Source organism: Nymphalis io, chromosome 5 (assembly GCF_905147045.1).
Source record: "Nymphalis io chromosome 5, ilAglIoxx1.1, whole genome shotgun sequence".
NCBI lineage: Eukaryota > Metazoa > Arthropoda > Insecta > Lepidoptera > Nymphalidae > Nymphalis > Nymphalis io.
Genome location: NC_065892.1, coordinates 3,778,558 through 3,799,953, shown reverse-complemented (window position 1 = coordinate 3,799,953; position 21,396 = coordinate 3,778,558). Strand labels below are relative to the sequence as shown.

Genomic DNA, 21,396 nt, shown 5'->3' with positions numbered 1-21,396 from the left:
AATTGTTAAGGTTAGTTGTTTTTTTTTTAATAAAGTTCAAATGCATTTGATGTTCTTTTGTTTAATAAGTAGTTCTTTTGACGGCCATATTTTTACAATAGTAATGATCTTATCGTCGACCTCACTATGATAATGGCTTCCATAGAACATATTTTACACTAGTTCGTTGTTTTAATACTTTATCAGTTGAAATAGAAATGGGACTGTAATTATAAGTACGACTAAGCCTGATTTAAATCAAAACATACCGTATCAGAGTAACATGTTCAAATGTATCCGACCCTTCACGGATTTTGGTAGTAATAGTTGTATATAATACGACGGTGTGTTGTTTTAATATTAGGTCCTTACATATAAAATTAACGTCTTGTCGTACTGACCACTTTGATCTGAAATATCTCCTCTTTGGTTAAGAATTCCAAATTCAAATTTATAAATTCATTTAGCTGATACATTTGAGTTTTGAAAACAGTTTTTTTTTGTTTTTTCCTCATTGTTTTTTTCTTTGGTGTCGCTTATTACCGCACAATGTAAAACATGAAATATCGGTATATTTACGAGTACGAGTTCTACCGTAGTACCAGTGTTGCATAAACAGCTCGAAGGATTAATGAGGTGTACGGCGCTGGTGTCGCAAAAGAAAGCACGGTACGTTTTTGGTTTCAACGTTTTCATTCTGGAAATTTCGACACATTCGACATTTCGAAGTAAAATCATTATTTTAAGTTGTTGCTTGGAGCGGGTATAAAGCAAAATTGATAGTAAGTGGTCACTAACGCCCATAGACATTGGCATTGTAAGTAATGTTAACCATCGCTTACATCACCAATCCACCAACAACCTTCTTAATGTTATGTCCCTTGTGCCTGTTTTTATACTGGCTCACTCATCCTTCAAACCGAAACACAGCAATACCAACTACTACTGTTTTGCGGTAGATATCTGATGAGTGGTTGGTATCTAACCAGACGAGCTTGCCAAAGCCCTACCACCTCTAAATTGAAATTTAAATAATAAAGTCATTATAGATAGAAAAAGCATAGAAATTTAATCGAGTAGCGTTAAAGTGACGTCAGGGTGAAGTTTGTAATTTAACTGTCTTTATGAATATTATTAACAAAAAAAAATAGCTAAACTCCACTTTGTTATTATTTAAATTTAATTTATTTTTGAAATTTTTAAGTAAATAATAATTTAAATCCAATAACCATAATACCAAGGGTTTTATCAATGAAAGTTGCGTCACACTATAAATAAATAAAATACAGACAGAAAAAACAGTTGACATACAAATAAAAACAATTACAAAATTTAAATATAAATATTAAATTTTTTCTTTGATATTGACTATGAGACCTTCGCCTTGAAGGTGAACCACCTTGATGGTGGTTCTGAACCAACGAAAGAGTAGGAAAAAATTAACGTGCTACGATATTTATTTCTGCCAACTTTCTAAATTCAGAAAATAAATTGCTAATATTTCATTCTGTTCAGTTCGCGGTTTGTACCGAATCTTCGAAATCTAAAGCCGTTTAAATTATATACTAGACCAATGAAGCTTTACATATCTTTATTTACTGAATCTCAAACGAAACATTTGTCACTCTTATTGCACAAATAACAAAAAATTTAAAAGGGCAGGCATTGTATTATTTATAGGTTAAATTCAATTATTTAAACTCTAAAGCAAAACTATTATTCATTAACAAAAAAAAATTATATATTGTTGTCAATTACTTTTTTCATGTAATCGTTGAAAAATGTAAGTAATTTTTTGTTATGTGTTGTTATGTAAGCTAGACTATTTAACACAAATATTAATATTTTTCGCAAATCACATTATATTTATCTTATCTATATTAAGTAATTTTATAGATAAACCAACGAAGCTTCAATTAATCAACGGAAATGTTCGAAAATAACGTTATTTTTTAATATATAGGAAAATTTAATTTACTTATTTACGTTAAACTTTTTTTTGTATACAAAGTATTTTATTTTATGAGTAATAAATTAAGTACCGTATTTGGTCTACGAGCGAGTCTTTCTGTGGTTTTTTGATGGAGTGGTATGCCAACGACGGACCTATAAATTCGCCCATCAATCCATCCCTTTTGATTATCGCAAAAAAGCAACGTCACAATTAATGAATTGGAGATAAAATGGAGGATTACGTTGACGAGGCATGTTTTGAGAGATGACAAGATTAATACGAAAATATATTAAGATGTTCAAGGTTATATATAGAATGGCATAGATTAAACTTTAAATATTTTAAATGATATCACTGCTTATCGAATGAAATGAGACAAATAAATTTTAATGTTTTCTGTTTTATTTCGCTAAATTTATTATTACAGTCATATTAAAAGACATGGTGGTCCAGACCTACTAAGTAATATAGAATCCCACGAAGACAACTAACACCCAAGGAAGTCAACAACAAAGGCACACATTCCAAGCCAATTCCAAGTCTTCTGAAATCTGAAAATGCAAACCAATAAACAATTTGTAATATAAAACAAATTAATACCATATGTCTATCATTTTTTTAATACTGAAACGTAGATTATAATGCTGGCGGGTGATAAGGCATAAGGGCACATTAAAATAATATTAAAATAAATTAACGATACATCACGGGCAAGACGTCTGTCAACTCAAAGGTTATGTCTGGAGTAATCGTATTACTACTAAGGTGTGTTGTGTTTCGCTCATGACTGCGGTACGTAATAAACACGTGTATGTTACAGGCCACCAGGTATGTTGACCAAAATAATTATATCTGGTAAACAAACAGTACATGAAGTAATTGTACGGTATATATCCAACTTGAAACTACAAACTATGTATTGGAATTTCAAGTAAATCAAATTGGTATTTTTTAAGGAAAAATAATATTTAATTTGTAATTATAATTCATCTCGTGCTTTACGGTGAAGGAAAACTTTGTTAGGAAACCTGCATGGGTCTAATTTCACTGAAATTCTGCCACATGTGTATTCTACCATAAGCTCCAAACCTTCTCCTCAAAAAGAGGAGAGGAGGCCTTTAGCCCAGCAGTGGGACATTCACAGGCTGTTACGGTATTACAATTAAATTATATTATTTCTCTATAACATTACTTTCATAATCAAAATGCTTTAGAAAAAGTATGCTATTTTATGTATCGATTCCAAAATTTCGGTTCGAAAACAAAGATTGGTCATGAGTTTATCATTAATGACTCGCTGTGGGAAGTAATCATTAGAATGAACATTATCCGCAAATTAGCGGATCATTAACTGAACGATTGCATCATTAAGGGATGATTGATGGACCCATTGTATGACTTTATAGACGTTTGTTTTAATTACATAAACGTTATGTAAATTGAAAATTGTTAGAGATGGCAGAAAAAATTATATATGAATGATGCAATGTGTAATTGAAAATGAAATTAAAAATTTTAAGTATTTCACTTAAAAATAATAACAATAAAATATTTATTGGTATAATTGCAATTATGTTATATGATTAAATTTATTATTTAATAAATAAATAATCAATTGAAGATGATGACCAATTTCGTCTACGGCCAATCTCAAGTGCGACTAGCTAACTACGCCGGGATCTGCGGCCTTATATCTAACTGCTACACTAACGACGCAGTCAATATTTAATTATTAATTTTATAAGTAAATTAAAAAAAAAACATTCGCTCTACCACTGTTTACACAAAACTGGCGTTATCGAATCATCGTCTTGTATTTATTCTAAAATAATGCAATAATAACAAACTTCATACACAAGACATATTCAGTACATAGTTTTCATCCGTGGCTTCACCCATATGTGATTTATAGGGGGCGGAGAGAGCTGCTAGTAACCGTATGTATTTTTCTCTACTTATTTATTAATAATAATTTATTGATAGAAAAAATATGACAACAATATATTGTAATATCGTAAAATTTGCTGTTTGGTATCCATATTATAACTTTTATTTACTGTTGTTATTACTAAATTGAATAAAATAGAACATAATTAGATTAAATATTTCACAAACGAACGAGTGGAGAAACACAAAGAATGCTTGACATTTCGCCGTCAATTCCCTCGGCGCACTGAAAATTTTTTAAATCGAAACGATCTAGAATCGGAGCATAGATAGTATACAACTTATTATTCAATGAAATTTCCGGAATGCCGTCGCGTAACCGACGCCTTGCGGCTACTTCGGCCCAACTATCCCTTAACTTTAAGAGATGTACGACTAATTAAGGTACGAATTCTGTACGGATCATCCTTACGAGGTCTAAATGAGGTGTACTCTTGTAAGTAGCAGAGCTGACTCGATAGTGCTAGTAACATCAGGTCAACAACCCAATGCGGAGATTTCCTTGATGAAGTTAATTAGCGGTTATATTTTGGCATATCTGTTGTTGTTGCACATAATTTGTAGAAAGTCAATTTAAACTAGTAAGGAGTAACTTAAGGCACCAACTTCTCTTGCCTAACTACGTTGATCAATTTAACATAGAATTTCAATTCAATGCAAATTGTTCACTTCTTGTGCTTGTTAAGGTTGAGAACCAAATAGTGCTATAATTACTCCTGGGAACTCTATACGTTTAGCATCACTCACATATATCTCCTTTCGGTATTACTGATGAAACTACTGAGTTTCTTGCCGGATCTTCTCGGTAGAATATACATTCTGAACTGGTGGTACCAATTTTTGTGTGGTAGTTAGCCTCAGCATCAATCAGTAACCTGTTGGCACAGTCAATGGGGCGTTTCCCTTTTGGATAAGGTCCTTGCATTAAAACGGTCCCGAGATCATAAGCTCGGAAGTGCTTTGTACGTAAAAACCTCGTTAAATTTGAATTGCATGAGGATGGAACTAGAAGAATAATTTAGTTTTATGCCTTCTATTGCTCAAAAGCATTTGTCTCGTCCTTCCAGTGCCAACTTAATTAGAGCTCCTCCAGCCGGAAAATGATTCCACTCATCATCAAATAAACAGATAAAGCATCCTTCTTTCCCAACTGTATCGTGTCCATGTCTCTGGTATGCGAGATTAACCAACACATATCTTAGAAATTAAGGAATTGCAAGAACCGTAATAAAACCAATATGTAATAACAAAGATTTGGCTTATAGCTAGACTTGTCTCTTCGAATCAAACTTAAGAGAACCGTTTTCTGAGGTTTACAAGAATGCTGGACGTCATTATGATTTCTTGTATGATGAAGCGTTTTGTGTACATATAATATAATGATTTTCAGATATTCTACCGCTAAACAGCAGTACTTGGTATTGTTGTGTTCTGATTTGAAGGGTGAGTGAACCAGTGTAATTATAGGCACAAGGGACATAACATCTTAGTTCCCAAGGTTGGTGGCGAATTAGTGATGTAGGTGATGGTTAACATTTCTTATAATGTTAATGTCTATGGGCGGTGGTGACAGCTTACCATAAGGTGGCTATAAATATATATTTTGAAATACAAATTCTCGGCTTAGCGTGACCTTTTTTTACAAAATACTTGTAAATTTCTGTTATTTTGTTTTTTCATTATCACTACAAATACTTATATCTACTTATTTATCACTGAATCATGATTTTTAAACAACATAAATATTTTTCTAACAAAATCAACATACAATAAAACACAAGAACAGGCTACAACGTCATTCCTTGGAACCGAATAGACGATTCCTTTCTACTGTTGGATCAGGTGGCTCTTAAGAGCGTATTTCTGAAACTAAAATGAACATGATTCAGGTCAAGTTAGCCAATTATAACTTCTGATCTGAGCTTGTTTCTGGACTAACATTGATATTGTTAAAAAAGTACACATCTTATGTTTGTTAAAACCAAAAAATATAATTAAATAAAAATATTTTTTTTCTCTTTTATTCTCGTATTTTTCTAGACGTATTGTATTAATTAAGACTCAAATCACAACACAATAACATTTCTATTTTTCACTTTTTTGGATTAAAATGTATTTTTTTTTAAATTTGTTTAACAATATAACAACCAAATAACAATTAATTGATGGCACTACAAAAATCACTAAGTTTATCTTTAGTGCCTTCAGTCTATGGATTTATAAACAATATACGCTATAATTGTTTTGATTAAAACATCTTCAACTTATATGTAAGACTCTTAATTCTAAATTAATTTAATTTAAAGTTATTTCTCCTTTTTTTCTGTTATCTAAGCCATTTATTAAGCGAGAATTTATCTTAGAGCTAATGCAAAATAAATAAATAATTGTAAACGTAATTTTAGTGACTCCATTAACTATCAAAACTACGTGTGGACATTGATTGATATTAATTAAAAATAAGTCAATTTTAAATAGTTATATGAGCCGCTTTGGCTCAGTGGCATGGTTGTAGATCAAACCTCGGCCAAGCATTATGTTATTTCATGTGAATTATTTGTGTTTATATTAAATCTTTTACTCGGCGGGAAGAAATATATCATGCGAATGAAAACCAAAGATCTATCATATGCACTCCGCATTGGCGAGGCATGGTGGAATAATCTCCAAACTTCTAGAGAAGAAGAGGCTTTTACCAAGTATTGACACATTTACTCTTTTTTTACCTTTATTAATATGTTTATCTAGGCATCTGTCTTCTAAGTAGCTAAGTAAACACTTAAGAAAAAACGTTCAATACGTTTAGCGAGCGCTTACATTTAACGTAAAGTCAGCACTATCAGCGAGCATTCAGCAACTTACTGTTTTTTTTTTATACGTATTAAGCTTTTCGTTCACACCAAACCAAACAAGCGCTTTAACTCTGTGCGTAGAATCTGACTCTCGGCGGTCTATTGTAATAATACGCCACTACGCGTTGCGGACACGTAGGCTACGTAGCAGGAGCGCTCCTTAGTGAACTACTCAGCTTACATATAGTGTGAATGAAAAATGCAGTTTGTCTCTACAATCAAACTAGAACTGAAAGTGAGCCTGCCTGCATACAGTCGGCTATTAACTTGACGTTAAGTGAGAACGCTCGCTTAATCAGTGTAAAGCGTCTTTTCTACACGTAACAAAAATACAAGGAAAGAAAAATTCAATCGTAACATAAAGGTGTGGCGGAATCGATCGCTATGAGAGTTTGATCGTCCAAAGCTTTTAAGAGATGAGATCGCCACCTCACTTGTCGTAACACGCCTCGATAGACAAGTTCAGCATTGCTATATCAGTATATAATAAAAAAGGTGTATAAAAAATTAAAAAAAAAGACGTTCAGTTGACATAATAAAAGCAATTTTTTAAATATTATTCTGTTTTCTTAATTGGTTTTAAGTTTGATTGTTTTAATGAACTAATGAAATGGATTAGCAATGTGGGTATTTTTTATATCCTCAAATAAAAAAGTTATTAAACGAGAATAAAAATTTTGGCACGAACATATGTTTTAAAGGAATACATCGATTTTATGATCATAGATCAGATGGAGAATTTATTTTATAAAATTTAATTATATATTCAAAAATGCTTAAATTCTTTTTATAAAAGAGAAAATATTATGTTTATTTTCTAGTCAGTATTCTTTGTTCTTAATGGTTAATTAATTTATATACAAATAAAAGAGTAGTGAGTTTATAGGCAGTACTTTTTGGTGGCTTTAAGTCATTTAAATTTATGAATAGTAAAAATTAAAACCAAATAAAATCTAAAATAATAAACTAATAAGAAAAAGAATATTATTTTTTATATTAGGTATTTATATTTTGGAGACCTCCTGCAGCAATCAACATGTACTCTGTTAATCATTTATTGTTGCTTTTTACATAAAGTACAAAACAATGTGTCTATACTTGAAATGTTATTATTATAATAATCAATATCGCATGTCACTTTTTGACATTTCACGATTGTTTTCTTCGGACCGTTTTGAGCTTGATCTTATAGAATAGCCCTACAGGACGAAGCCGAATATCGCATTTCTATGCGACATTGATTGTATTTAGTGTGGGGATAGAGCTAAAAGCCCACACACATAAATGCGGTGCGATTCGCAATGCCATAATCTGTGATGCGACATACACCATGCCACTCATTCCTTTAATATGATAGACACATCACACTTGTGACCATTATTTTAGTAAGTGTGTATATTCAAAACATATTTTATGATAGCTAATTATTATGTACACGTTCTTAAATATCCATCCATCCATATTTTTGTATTTACATAACGCTAATATATTTCGAAGAAAGAATAGTTGTCATCAGTATTCATAATCTTGGTACTCAAGAGCCTTCCCCATTTATAATTCTTCATAATTATAATACATGATTTGGCAAGTCAATACAATCCGTCAGCTTAGGTTCTTCTCGAAAATCCATGAAATACTTCCTGAATTTTATAAAATTAACTAAATTATAGATTATATATAGATATATATATATATATATATATATATATATATATATATATATATATATATATATATATATATATATAAACTATAGTTTTATTGTGATTCGGTCTGTCTGTGTCCGAAGTGGCTCGGCTGGCTTATTGTAAGTGGTAACGTTTTTTGCAGCGTTTGAGGCTCGTGTACATGAGACGAGAAATATGGAATGATAAATTAACATCTTATTATCTTACATTCCACGGTTAATGTCGTATCATCGTACTGACTGTTCTAATTTATGAAAACTAGAGCTGGCAATGTAACGTCTGAGTACGTATAAACCGATTTTAAGCTATCTATTTCGTCAGACAAAACGGTACGCTGCGATATATTAAATAATCCGTGAAAGCAGAAGCTTATTTCGATCCATTGCAGAAAAATGTAAAAACACATCCAGCTATGTTCACGATCCCAAGAAGCATGGTCATCTCGAGCTAGGATTAAATAAGGCTTTTCGTCATGTCATGAAACGCAACGCAACGTTACCTTTATTATTGCGGAGTCGCGTCGCAACGCACAACATTCATGTGTGCCGACCCTAAAACTGTCACGTCGGTCAGATTTCATTCCGGCAATAAGAATTAAAGCGGGTTGACGTTAATTGACTTAGACATATTTAATTTTACTGGATTACGAAATAAAATATTTTTAAATAATAAATTACAGTAACAGTAACATGTTAATGTCCCACTACTGGGCTAAGGCCTCCTCTCCCTTTTGAAGAGAAGGTTTGGAATGTATTCCACCACGCTGCTCCAATGCGGGTTGGTAGAATAGACATGTGGCAGAATTTCAACGAAATTAGACATATGCAGGTTTCTTCACGATGTTTTCCTTCAACTTTAAGCACGAGATGAATTATAAACACAAATTAAGCACATGAAAATTCAGTGGTGCTTGCCCGGGTTTGAACCCACGATCATCGGTTAAGATTCACGCGTTCTAACCACTAGGCTATCTCGGCTTAAATTAATTAATATTAATTAGTAAATTAATATTTACATTTATTAAAAAAATTACATTTTGTTTTAAAAAAAACAACAGAAATATTAATTTATTAATCGTTCAAATAAACAAACAAAGGAATTTGTGATTCTTTTTAACAAATCTTTTGTTGAATATTTCATTGAATGATTATAGAAACTTTTAATTCAATTAATAACACACATTTAATTTTTCAGATTCTTTTAAATAATTTGAAAATAAATAATGAATTAGTAATAATATTACGCTTTTTGCATCGTTTGCTATTATTTGCAACTATATTTTAAATACGTAGTCTATACTTAGAATTTTCACCGACACATTTTTTTTATTATTATTATCCATTTTTCTTTCTAATTGAAGTACAATGCATTTACACGTCTTCATCGTCTTCGTAGTGTCTTCAAGATAAATATTTCTAAGAACCTTTCTATATTCGTTTCGAGTGTTATAATCGACTTGGATACAGACTGTTTATTTGTACGTCCTATATAAATACAGGGCCTTTAATATTCTACGAAGTGATGCTGTTTGGAAAAATATTTACTATAAACATGGAATACTTAGTAATTGTCTCAATTTTATTATTTCTTTTCCATGAATCTTGGTATTATATGATTGCATTAATATTTGTTATTTAGTTTTAATATTATTTTATTTTTCTTTTTTTTTAAAGTGAATATATATATATATATTGGTAGACCTGGAGAGTATGACGGATTCGTATACCGCGACGGCAAATGGTATGTCACTCTTCTCTACCATGATGATATCTCCGCCACCGCTCTCTACTCTTACTATATACGATAAAAAATATTTATACCGTAACCGTAACAGCCTGTGAATGTCCCACTGCTGGGCTAAAGGCCTCCTCTCCTCTTTTTGAGGAGAAGGTTTGGAGCTTATTCCACCACGCTGCTCCAATGCGGGTTGGTGGAATACACACGTGGCAGAATTTCAGTGAAATTAGACACATGCAGGTTTTTTTTTTTTTTTTTATACCGCCGGGAGGGCAAATGACTCTACTCCACCTGATGGTAAGTGGTAGTAGAGTCCAAACGCGACGACGGCCAGTACAGACGGGAAAAACGTTCTGCACTAGCCGCCTTCGCCTTGCCGGCCCGCAAGATGCCTCTTCACGCCTCGTTTGAAGGAACCCGGGTTGTAAGAGGAGGGGAATACGTGAGCTGGTAAGGAATTCCATTTTTTGGAAGTGCGACAAAGAAAGGAGTTGCCAAATTTCTTTGTTCGCGATGGAATTGATGTCACAGTTAGGCGGTGACATCGAGAACCAGCTCGCGTGGACTTAAGAAGGAAGGGGGAAGCAGGAATTAGAGAGAATAATTCCTCAGAGCACTCGCCGTGATACAGTCGATAGAAAGCGCTCAGTGCTGCTATCTCACGACGCAATTGTAAAGGTTTCCTCACGATGTTTTCCTTCACCGTAAAGCGCGAGATGAATTATAATTGCAAATTAAGCACATGAAAATTCAGTTGTGCTTGCCCGGGTTTAAACCCACGATCATCGGTTAAGATTCACGCGTTCTTACCACTGGGCCATCTCGGCTAATTCAATTAATATTAATAATATAAAAAATATTTATATTATTAACGAAACTATATTCTGTTCTTATTTATTTAGCTCCACATGTATGTATTGGTTTTTCTTTAATAGCTATCAATTGCGATGTTTCAAGCGATTGTTCGGATTCGGCGCCAAAGACGGCAACACGTTCTGTGAACAACGCCATCTCTCTGTTTTTTTTATGGCCATACGATTTACTAGCTTTTAACCGTTGCTTCACTCGGCATTATATCACTTGACATGATATTCTACCGCAGCTGAATTCACCAATTGACATTAGAGAAGCATGGAATGGACCCCCAATTTAATTTAGAGGAGAGGAGGCTTTTAACCAGCAGTAGGACATTAACGGGTTACATTATACACTATATATAAAAACTAAAAGCTATAAACACACGACATTAATTTTATTCGAAATTTCAAAGCGCCGAAACTCAGTCAACGCCGAAACAGCCGCCCACAATGGATAGAGCCTTCATTAATAACCGCTAAGTCAAATCAAAGAGCAATAAAACGCTTAAACAAGACTATTTCTGCGCGACATTTGACTTACCAAGTTCAGAAATAATTTCTACTTTGAATTATTTCACAAATGAAAATTGCCACAGGCTTTGCCCTTGTAAAACAGTGTGCAATTAAAAGAGTCGTGTTCTTTGAACCCTGTCTAATTACCGAGACATGTTCGTTAAATCCACTGTTTTAATTCATTCCTCTTTATGATAAGAGAGGAGTGGAGGATCACGTATGGCTGGTCGGTGAATCTCCCGAGCGCTTTACACCGAGTCAGTACGCTTCGTTGAATGCAATCTTGCATTGAAAATTATGCGGCTCGACCGATTTATTTGAATGGCGAAATATGAATGTCCTTTTAATAAATCGTCATAATAAATTCTTATTCTGCTTGTTAAGTTAATATACTTTTTATATAAATATAAAAAGTATATATACTCAATCTAGTTCTAATTAAATTTTAATAAGCAAAATAATTGGTTTATAACCTGTAATATTGGTGTTTTTTGTATTTATATATAATCGTCAAAATTATAACTATCATTAAATACTTTCATAACAATCTGTTTCACTTTGACAGGCAATTATTATTAAAATAATTTTGCTACCAGACTTGTTAATGTTAATTAAGGTTACTTTATTATAACGTAAATAAAGTTTAAGTCATGGTAGAGAAAAGCTGGTAATACCTTATCGGAAAATCAATATTAATAATCCATTAACTCTGTAAAATAATTTAAATTGCATAACCGCATTGTTTAACAAATTTACTACTATTTATGTTTACTTTAGTTATTAGGTTAATATATCGCATATTCATACTTCATTCATACTACATCTGCGGTATTAAACATTCCCGACCCTTACATTACAAGCTCAGCGCACTTGTTATTAACTGAGAGTTATACAATCAAAAGTTCGACAAAGTCGCTTCAAAATAAATAATGGGAAATTGGTTGTACGTTTAGATTCCAATTTTCGAAATTACTCGGTCCACTGGGACTGTTTGACTTATCCAAAGATTCAGCAGCTTAAACGCCGAAAAGGAACTTAGAAATTTCGAATACAAGATTATATTTTACTTTATTTTTTGTTATGAATTACAAGTCCATAATTACTTTTCATACACTATATGCTTTCCACTCATACATATTCTACCGCGTAGCAGCAATAGTAAGTATTGTGTTCCGATTTATGTGAACTAAGATATTTCAATGGTTGGTGGTTTGTTGATGATGTAAGGGATGGTTTATATTTCTTACAAAGCCACTGTTTATAAGTGGTGGTGATTTCTTACAATCAGGTAGTAGTACTTTGCCAGTATGCCTACATATTTTATATATAAAATACATAACCTTGTCAAACAATATTTCTAAGTTTTTACCGTAGCTTAAGATGCTGTATATATGATGTTCAATTTTAATAATTTAAATAGTGTATTTATATATATGTAAACATACAAAAGCAGATTGCGGCTTACCACCAGACCTTTCCTGTTGAGGAGTTCGCTTGGAACTCATTTGGCAACTCTTTTCCAATGTGAATTTGGGTTTTTCATTTGACACATGTAGTTTTCGTGATATGTTTCATCACCACGGAACATGAGATGGATTAAGAGAAATTAAACTAATTGGTGCTTACCCGGATTTCAACACTAAATATTTTGTTAGTATTCACATTAATTTTGTACCAAAATAATATATGTTTTGTTTGTGAATTGTGTTTTATATTTCTTGGATGGCTTATTATTGTTGCAAATGTTTGCAAGCTCAATCGTGTTTATTTTTTTTAACGTATACCATCAGTACCTATTTATATCAATTCCTATCTTCAGTTTAAATTTAGTCTAGATTTCGAATTAATGGATGACATTAGCTCAAAGGGTTAATATCAATCTTGTAAGGGTAACAATGCTAAATAGCATTATATACTGTTGAGATATCAAGGCTATAGTTGAAAAACATCTTAATTGTGAAATGATAGTGAAATCGATATTACAATACTGCAGTAATACAAATGACTTCTTGGTGTAATAGCCAGGTTCAAACCCCAAGTCAAAATAATAAAAAGTTGTTGAGTTTTTTCCGTCAATAGTTTTTCACCGGGAGTCTGTAAATTGGCTGTGAGTATACTTCCTTGCCACAGAAAGTACGTACCTAAAGCTGCGCCCCACAGGTTACGTAGGTACGCTAACCCCTCGTATTAAGAGTGCAAGCTTGTGCATATGCACACGTACTGGTGATAGAGCTTTGTGCCAGCTCGTCTGGGTAGGTACCACCCACTCATCAAATATTCTACCGCTAAACAGCAGTACTTGGTAATGTTGTGTTCTGGTTTGAAGGGTGAGTGAGCCAGTGTAATTTACAGCCACAAGGGACATAACATCTTAGTTCCCAAGATTGGTGGCGCATTGGTGATGTAAGCGATGGTTAACATTACTTACAATGCCAATGTCTATAGGCGTTGGTGGCCCATATGCTCGTCCACCTTCTTATTCTATAAAAAAAACAGAATTGTGCATCACAATTGTGATCAAAATAGGTCAGCCGTACATCAATTATTATAAATTAATTATTGATAGAACATAATTAATATTATTTTAATAAAAACACTATTTAATTGTACATGTACGTAATTGTACATAAACAGTAGGTCTTATTGAATATTTTAAGCGTTAAGTTAAATTCGTCTTAAAATACATATATGTATATAAAAAGGTTATAACAATATACGTGGGATGAACAAACCGTAAGCGTATACTATTTTGTGTAGATCAATACAACTCAACTGTATTGCCAATTTGCTTGCAACAACTGTTTCAGTTTGATTTCATTGAATCAAATGCAAATAAATTACTTTATACTATTTCTTTAACAATAGGACTGACGATTTATTAAATGTGAAATTGGTTAGTTAATTATATCCATGCTTGCAATAAATATTAAGAAATTGGCAGCATTGTGTATATAGTATGTTGTTGTTTTGTATACACAACGATTAACCTGTGTTGTTAAGCAAACGACATGACTTCGATCATTATCGTACAAACAATAACTGTCAACAAAATATATAACAATGTATTATATAAAATTTTCTTTGAGTCTGTATGAATCAATGTTTTACCGTGCACACGCTTAACTGCGCAAACTGGTTTGTACAAGTAAGCGCAAAGTGATACTTGAAGCTCGACTAAGCTTCATGTCCTCAAGGCTGCAGATCTAACGACACACTTACACGTATTTAATGACGTAGCCATTACAGTCGATACGTAAATAATTGAATCGCATTGAAATAAACTGAATTTAAAAAATGTATTTTATTTTTTTTTTAAATAAGCACTAAACTCTTTAAAAAAAACACGAATTTTCGTTGTATACATATATTATATGTAGACCATTATTTAGTTTGGTGTTTATAAAGAAAGACACTTGGAACGAATTGATGGTGATGATTGAGACGCGGCAATAAGGGGGACGTTGTTAATAAAAGTTGGCAAAATCCTTTCATAGTGCGCCTTTGCATTACAAAATATTGAAATCTTCGTTTCTTTGTTTATATTTCGAGATGTGTGTTAATACATTACGTATATATACAAATAACTTAATATTCAGTATCATCGCTCAATCGTAATTCATTACGGGACATATACCGATGTGCATCAATGCTCTTGGTTCTCAGCCTTCCGTATTTATTTTCTTCGTATATATTTAGGTACAGTATGGAGTACAATTGTTTAATGTATAATAAATATTTTTATATATTTTTTATCTATAGACGATACCATTTTCTTTTTTCCTTGCAGTATTAATATACTTTTTTGTGATTACAATTCATCTCGTGCTTTACGGTGAAGGAAAACATCGTGAGGAAACCTGCATCTGTATTCCACCAACCCGCACTGGCGTGGTGGAATAAGCTCCAAACCTACTCCTCAAAAAGGGAAAGGAGGCCTTCAGCCCAGCAGTGGGACATTAACAGGCTATTTAATATACTACTAAAATTATACTTACCACAAATACCATTATGGGTAAGCGAATGATGAATACACGGTTTTCTGATTTGAAATTAAACTTCGGCATTTTACCGAATCAGACTGTTAGTTGTATTCAAAGACTGTTTAAATTATACAACTATTACTAACTTTGTAGACAATTATTATCGATTGTATAGAGGTTTTCAACTTGTAATAAGATTATTATTAATTATTTTAATCTTTTATTATAAAAATTAATCGCTACGAAATTAAAAATTTACAGCAGAAATGCTAGACAAAACACCAAAGGTAAGCTAAAGAAAAAGAAAATGTAAAGGATTTCACAACGATAAAATATTTCTGTTAATGTTTATTTAAAGCTATTATATTAGCAACAAATAACATAACGTAAAATTAATAGATATAAACGTCATATAAACCTGCTACACAAAATAGCATTCGAATATAATTTTCACGATGGTGACAGAATTGAATAAGCTAACTGGCTGTCCTATCATAAATCACTGTTATAAAAGAAACACTTCGACTACAAATCAATTATGCTAAGGTTTTATCACAATCGACACTACAACAGACTTGTAAGAAACGTACATTGGCACAACAATATCATGATTTAGTTCAATTTACAGAATTAGCTTGATAAATGTATTTAAATTACTGTTATCGTATACAGATGCGCGCGCCGTAGCTCCTACGCCCGTACGAGGAAAGCTCAGTAGCATAGTCTCTGTCGGAGGGAGCTTACGTTTACTCCTTACTTGATCTCGATCGCGTTTTCGTATCGAACTAATCCGAGTGACAGTTTAAAGTGATTTTCAGTGTACAAGTGAAGTGAAGTGAAAGTGTTTGAAGGTAAGCTTGTTAATTTTTTTCTCTGTATATTATTGGAATCGATATGTGTTAATTTATATGTAACTATCATTTTATGTTGTTATAAAATTATCGTTGAAATGTTATTAAGAGACGCGATCACGACGTGATGGAAATTCGGTTAGATTATTTCCTTTAAGTTTTACGGTCATGTTTCAATGTAATTTTACGTTTTATTTCATACTATTTCATACAAATTATATTAATTTGTATTTATTATTAAAGAACCTACATAAGCTTAAAAATAAAATAACGTTTTGTTCACTATGATTTTTTATTTATACTTGGAATCAATAACATCGTTATTATAATAATATTATAAAGAATTTATAATTATCTCATAATTAGAATATATATAGCCTATTCCATAATAAAGGCGAGCAAAACAAGTCTATTATCGATAGGGAAAATGGGATGGTTGTTTTGCATTATATATTAGCTCCCGCGCAAGGCATTGCCTATCTCGTTTATATATTTAGTTTGGCTTTCAAAGTTTAATATAGTTTGGTTACAGTCCGATTGATTTTAAATTTTGTTACACAGAAATATGTTTTAATGTTTATTTTTACATTAAAATTCAGTATACAAGAATAAATGAATGAATAAAAGATTTGATAAATATCTTAATAACATTCAATATATATTGGTTCTGTGCTAGCACGTTATGTGTATCTCCCTCATTTATTTATCGCCAAATATTATTAATGTGTTACTGTGTTTAGAGCGATTGTGTTTGTGTGAGTGAGTAAGTCACCCCGACTTGGCCAGTTTTATAATATGTAAATCTTAGTTTACGTTGGAGGTAGATTGACATAAATACTTACCTTGAAAAACAAAAAATGCGATAATGTCTATTTATAATCAGATCTCCAGCTGCTACATTCAAGAAACGATTCGTTTATCTTACGGATGATAGGATACGAGGCGTATTCAAAAGCGTATCCATAAAAAACATTTTGTAAATTACGAAGTCGCATGTGATTATTAACATAACGTAATGATTTTAACGGCTCTTAAATCAAAATCGGTTATCAATCTTCTAATATTTGAGAAATAATTATTACAATAATTCCTCAAATATAGCAACCGGGTTTTAAAGCCAACCAAGTTAAAGCAATATGTAAATATAATTATAACGCTGATATTAAAGATTCGTTTTATTTGTATAGAACTCGTCTGCATTTTAAGCTGAAAAAAAAATAGAAACTATAACAATCAAAATAGTTTATATAAGATTTTATTGAATGCTATGAAAATTAAAAGACAATAAGAAGGTATGTTGTATTATATCCTGCAAATGATTTTTAAACCAGCTTATCACATTCGATTGAATTGAATTTTTTTACACACTAAATACGTAATGAAGCGGAGTTTATTTATTTATAAAATTTAAGTACTTTAACTTCTTTATCGGGTTTAAAAATATAGAAGGTCTTTCTATAGTGTCTTAGCTACATATCAGACCCGTTGTTAGTGTGATTTTTTGTCAGTGACGTGTGTATCTTTCAAACTATATATACCTAACAGATTAGAACTTGAGTAAATATCAACATTTGAGGTGATTTATGAAACAATCGAAATACGCTACTTTTATATTTATAAGCATTTTAAAATTTCAATTTACCAATCAATAACGATCATTTACTGAGCTAAAAATGCTTAAAACAAATTTTACCACGACTTCCCTTATATGTGAGAGATCATATGTAGAACTAAATACTATTTTAAAAATACTTCATTGCATTTAAATGAAATATTGAAAATATTCTTTAATATTTTTACGATATCCGGCCCATAAATAACCTGTAAAATCCTGGCTTCTGAAATAATTTCGATAAACAATAGCTGTACGAAAATAATTGATGGTAAAACAAAGAATGGCTACAAAGGGTATTATCGTTGGAAATAAATAGCGTCACTTCAAAAGGATTATGCGGATGACAAGCGACGAGGTTTCGTGTATGAGGACGTAGTTATGAAACGCGTCCATAACATCATCTAGTCATCACTGGAGTTCCATAATAAGAAAGAAAAGTTAATAAAATTTATTGTTGTGTAAAATATACTAGTTTTCGCCCGCGGCTTCACCTGTGTAGTTGGGATGTGCTAGGAATAATAACCAATGCTATTTCTTGAGATTCAAGTTTGCTTCATAACAAATTTTATCAAAATCGCTTTAGTGTTTTTGCCGTGAAAACTTAACAGAAATAGTTACTCGTATTTGTAATATTAGTTATAGATATAGTGTGAACGTTTAACGTGACACGTGTTATGTTTATAAATCATAAGCTTTTGTAATTAAAATCACTATAGTTTCTACATAAAGCCGAGATGGCCCAGTGGTAAGAACGCGTGAATCTTAACCGATAATCGTGGGTTCAAACCCGGGCAAGCACCACTGAATTTTCATGTGCTTAATTTTTGACTATAATTCATCTCGTGCTTTACGGTGAAGGAAAACATCGTGAGGAAAACTGCATGTGTCCAATTTCATTGAAATTCCACCACATGTGTATTCTAGCAACCCGCACTGGAGCAGAGTGATGGAATAAGCACCAAACCTTCTCCTCGAAGAGGGAGACGAGGCCTTTAGCCCAGCAGTGGGACATTCACAGGCTGTCACGGATAGTTTCTAATGTTGTCGACGGATTTGCGATAAACGTTGTAATTTAATTTTATAATAATATTGTCGAGATAAAAATCATATTATAATAAAATATTTATTGATAAATTTAATCATATTTAGATTTGCTTAATAAATATTTCTAGCGTTAATCCTTGAAATTGACGAAATTGCAAAACTTTTCTCCTTTGAAGTTCTATATAAATCAGTACATTAAGTACGTCATTATTTTAAAAATTGTTTATATTACATAAATAAATATATAATTTATTAGAAGTGGATTTGTCTATCATATATTAGCTATGCATACTTCGTTCTATATAGAAACTATACGAATTAACTAGAGGAGTAAAACGCAAGACGCTATATACTCACAATACATACAAAGTGATAAAATTTTTATAATTTTGAGTATTTGCAAACCAAATCTGAAATGTTATATAAAATACAAAAGCGCAGATTAGACGTCGGAAGTAGAATTGGTTCGGTCATGCTGCGACCCACAAGACATCCCCAGACAGGCTTTAGATTGAAACCCCCAAGGCAATCAGCCGATGTAAACCTGTGGAAGAACGGTTCTGAATTCAAGGGTATTAGAATCACTTTTAGCGATAATAGGTAAATATGCCCTAGTAGATTAATTACAGGCACAAGGGACATAACATCTTAGTTCCCAAGGTTGGTGGCGCATTGGCGATATAAGCGATGGTTAATATTTCTTACAATGGTAATGTATATGGGCTTTGGTGACCACTTACCATCAGGTGGCCCATATGCTCGTCCGCCTACCTTTACTATAAAAATATGAAGAAGATAACCTTTTTAGTTTATTATATAAAATAGGCAAACTCGAAAATAGGTCACCTGATTGTAAGTGGTTACTACTACACGACATAAGCAGTTTGAAATATTAACCATTCCTTAGACCACCTTTGTGTCTGTACACAATAATACGGTTGGGAGGTAACACCTACTCACCAGATATTCTACTGAAAAACAGCAGTACTTGATATTGTTGTGGCCCGGTTTGAAGGGTGAGTGTGATTACACTGTAATTACAGGCACAAGGGACATAACATCTTAGTTCCCAAGGTTGGTGACACATTGGCGATGTAAGTGATAGTTAACATTTTTTCAATGTCAATGTCTATGGGTGGCAGTGACCACTTACTATAAAGTGCCCGTTTGTTGTCAGGTATACTAATACCTGATGGTAAGTGGTCACTACCACCCATAGACATTGACATTATAAGAAATAATAACCATACTTACATCGCCAATGCTCCGAAATTGTTATTGCATAGAGCAAACAAAATTAAAAAATATATTTGCATATATTTTTTATTCGATTTTGCAGCTAAAAAATTGTGATGGCTTATTAATTGCAGCGTTATACCGTATTTCAAATAAAAAAGTTTAAGTTTTTAATAAGATGAATTATGCAAATTTTATTTTAGCTGGAACATAGCCGCGAGGGATCGCTAGTACGATTTAAAATGTATACAATTTTCTAAGAGCCCGTTGCAATGGAGCCAGTGTTTACGGATTACATCCAGGGAAGCGAAACAGTGTGGTAGGGATTTCAAAAATATTAGAGGATTTTCTACAAGCAAACATGTGTACGAATTTTCACCGAAAAACAAAACAGATAAATTTTATTATACAAGATTGATGGATATATTTTCGATCCCACGGGCGTTAAACATTTCCAGCGATTAATCATTCCGTGTCACCTGCCCTAAGTAAGCAATAAGCCTTTATTATTCTAAACAGTGAGCAGATAGGCGAAAAGTTGTCATGTGCTTGTTGACTATTTAGATTAAGGTTCGTGACCCCTGGGGGTTACAGTCTGTTTTTGTATTGTGATATATACAATATATTTTAATAATAGTTTACGGAAAGTTACACTTATTTGATATATATTAAATTTGATTATAATATTTCTTTAACAATGAAATGTAAAACTAATTCAAATTATTATATTATATTTCAACTTAAATGTAATACCGTTTTACATTATATTTGTGTATAATAATAACAGCTTGTGAATGTCCCACGGCTGGGCTAAGGTCTCCTCTCCTTTTTTTGAGGAGAAGGTTTTGGATCTCATTCCACCACACTGCTCCAATGCGGGTTGGTGGTTGGCGGGCGAATACACGTGTGGCAGAATTTCAGTGATATTAGACACATGCAGGTTTCCTCATGATGGTTTTCCTTTGCCGTCAAACACGAGATGAATTATAAACACAAATAAAGCACATGAAAATTTAGTGGTGCTTGCCCAGGTTTGAACATACGATCATCGGTTAAGATTCACGCGTTTTAACTACTGGGCCATCTCGGCTTTGTATATAATAGGTGTTTAGTTATATAAAGCTCAGTAAATTTTCTTTCCGT

General features: G+C 32.4%; 1 protein-coding gene across 1 annotated transcript in view; it reads left to right on the top strand.

Annotated features, from left to right (window-relative positions):
- The first annotated feature begins 16,231 nt into the window (after positions 1-16,231).
- The window catches only part of LOC126768532 (uncharacterized), a 286,006-nt gene continuing 280,841 nt past the window's right edge, over positions 16,232-21,396 (top strand). Inside the window, exon 1 of the mRNA XM_050486706.1 lies at positions 16,232-16,358. The gene's annotated coding sequence lies outside the window, so the exon portion shown is untranslated. The remainder of the gene's footprint in view (positions 16,359-21,396) is intronic.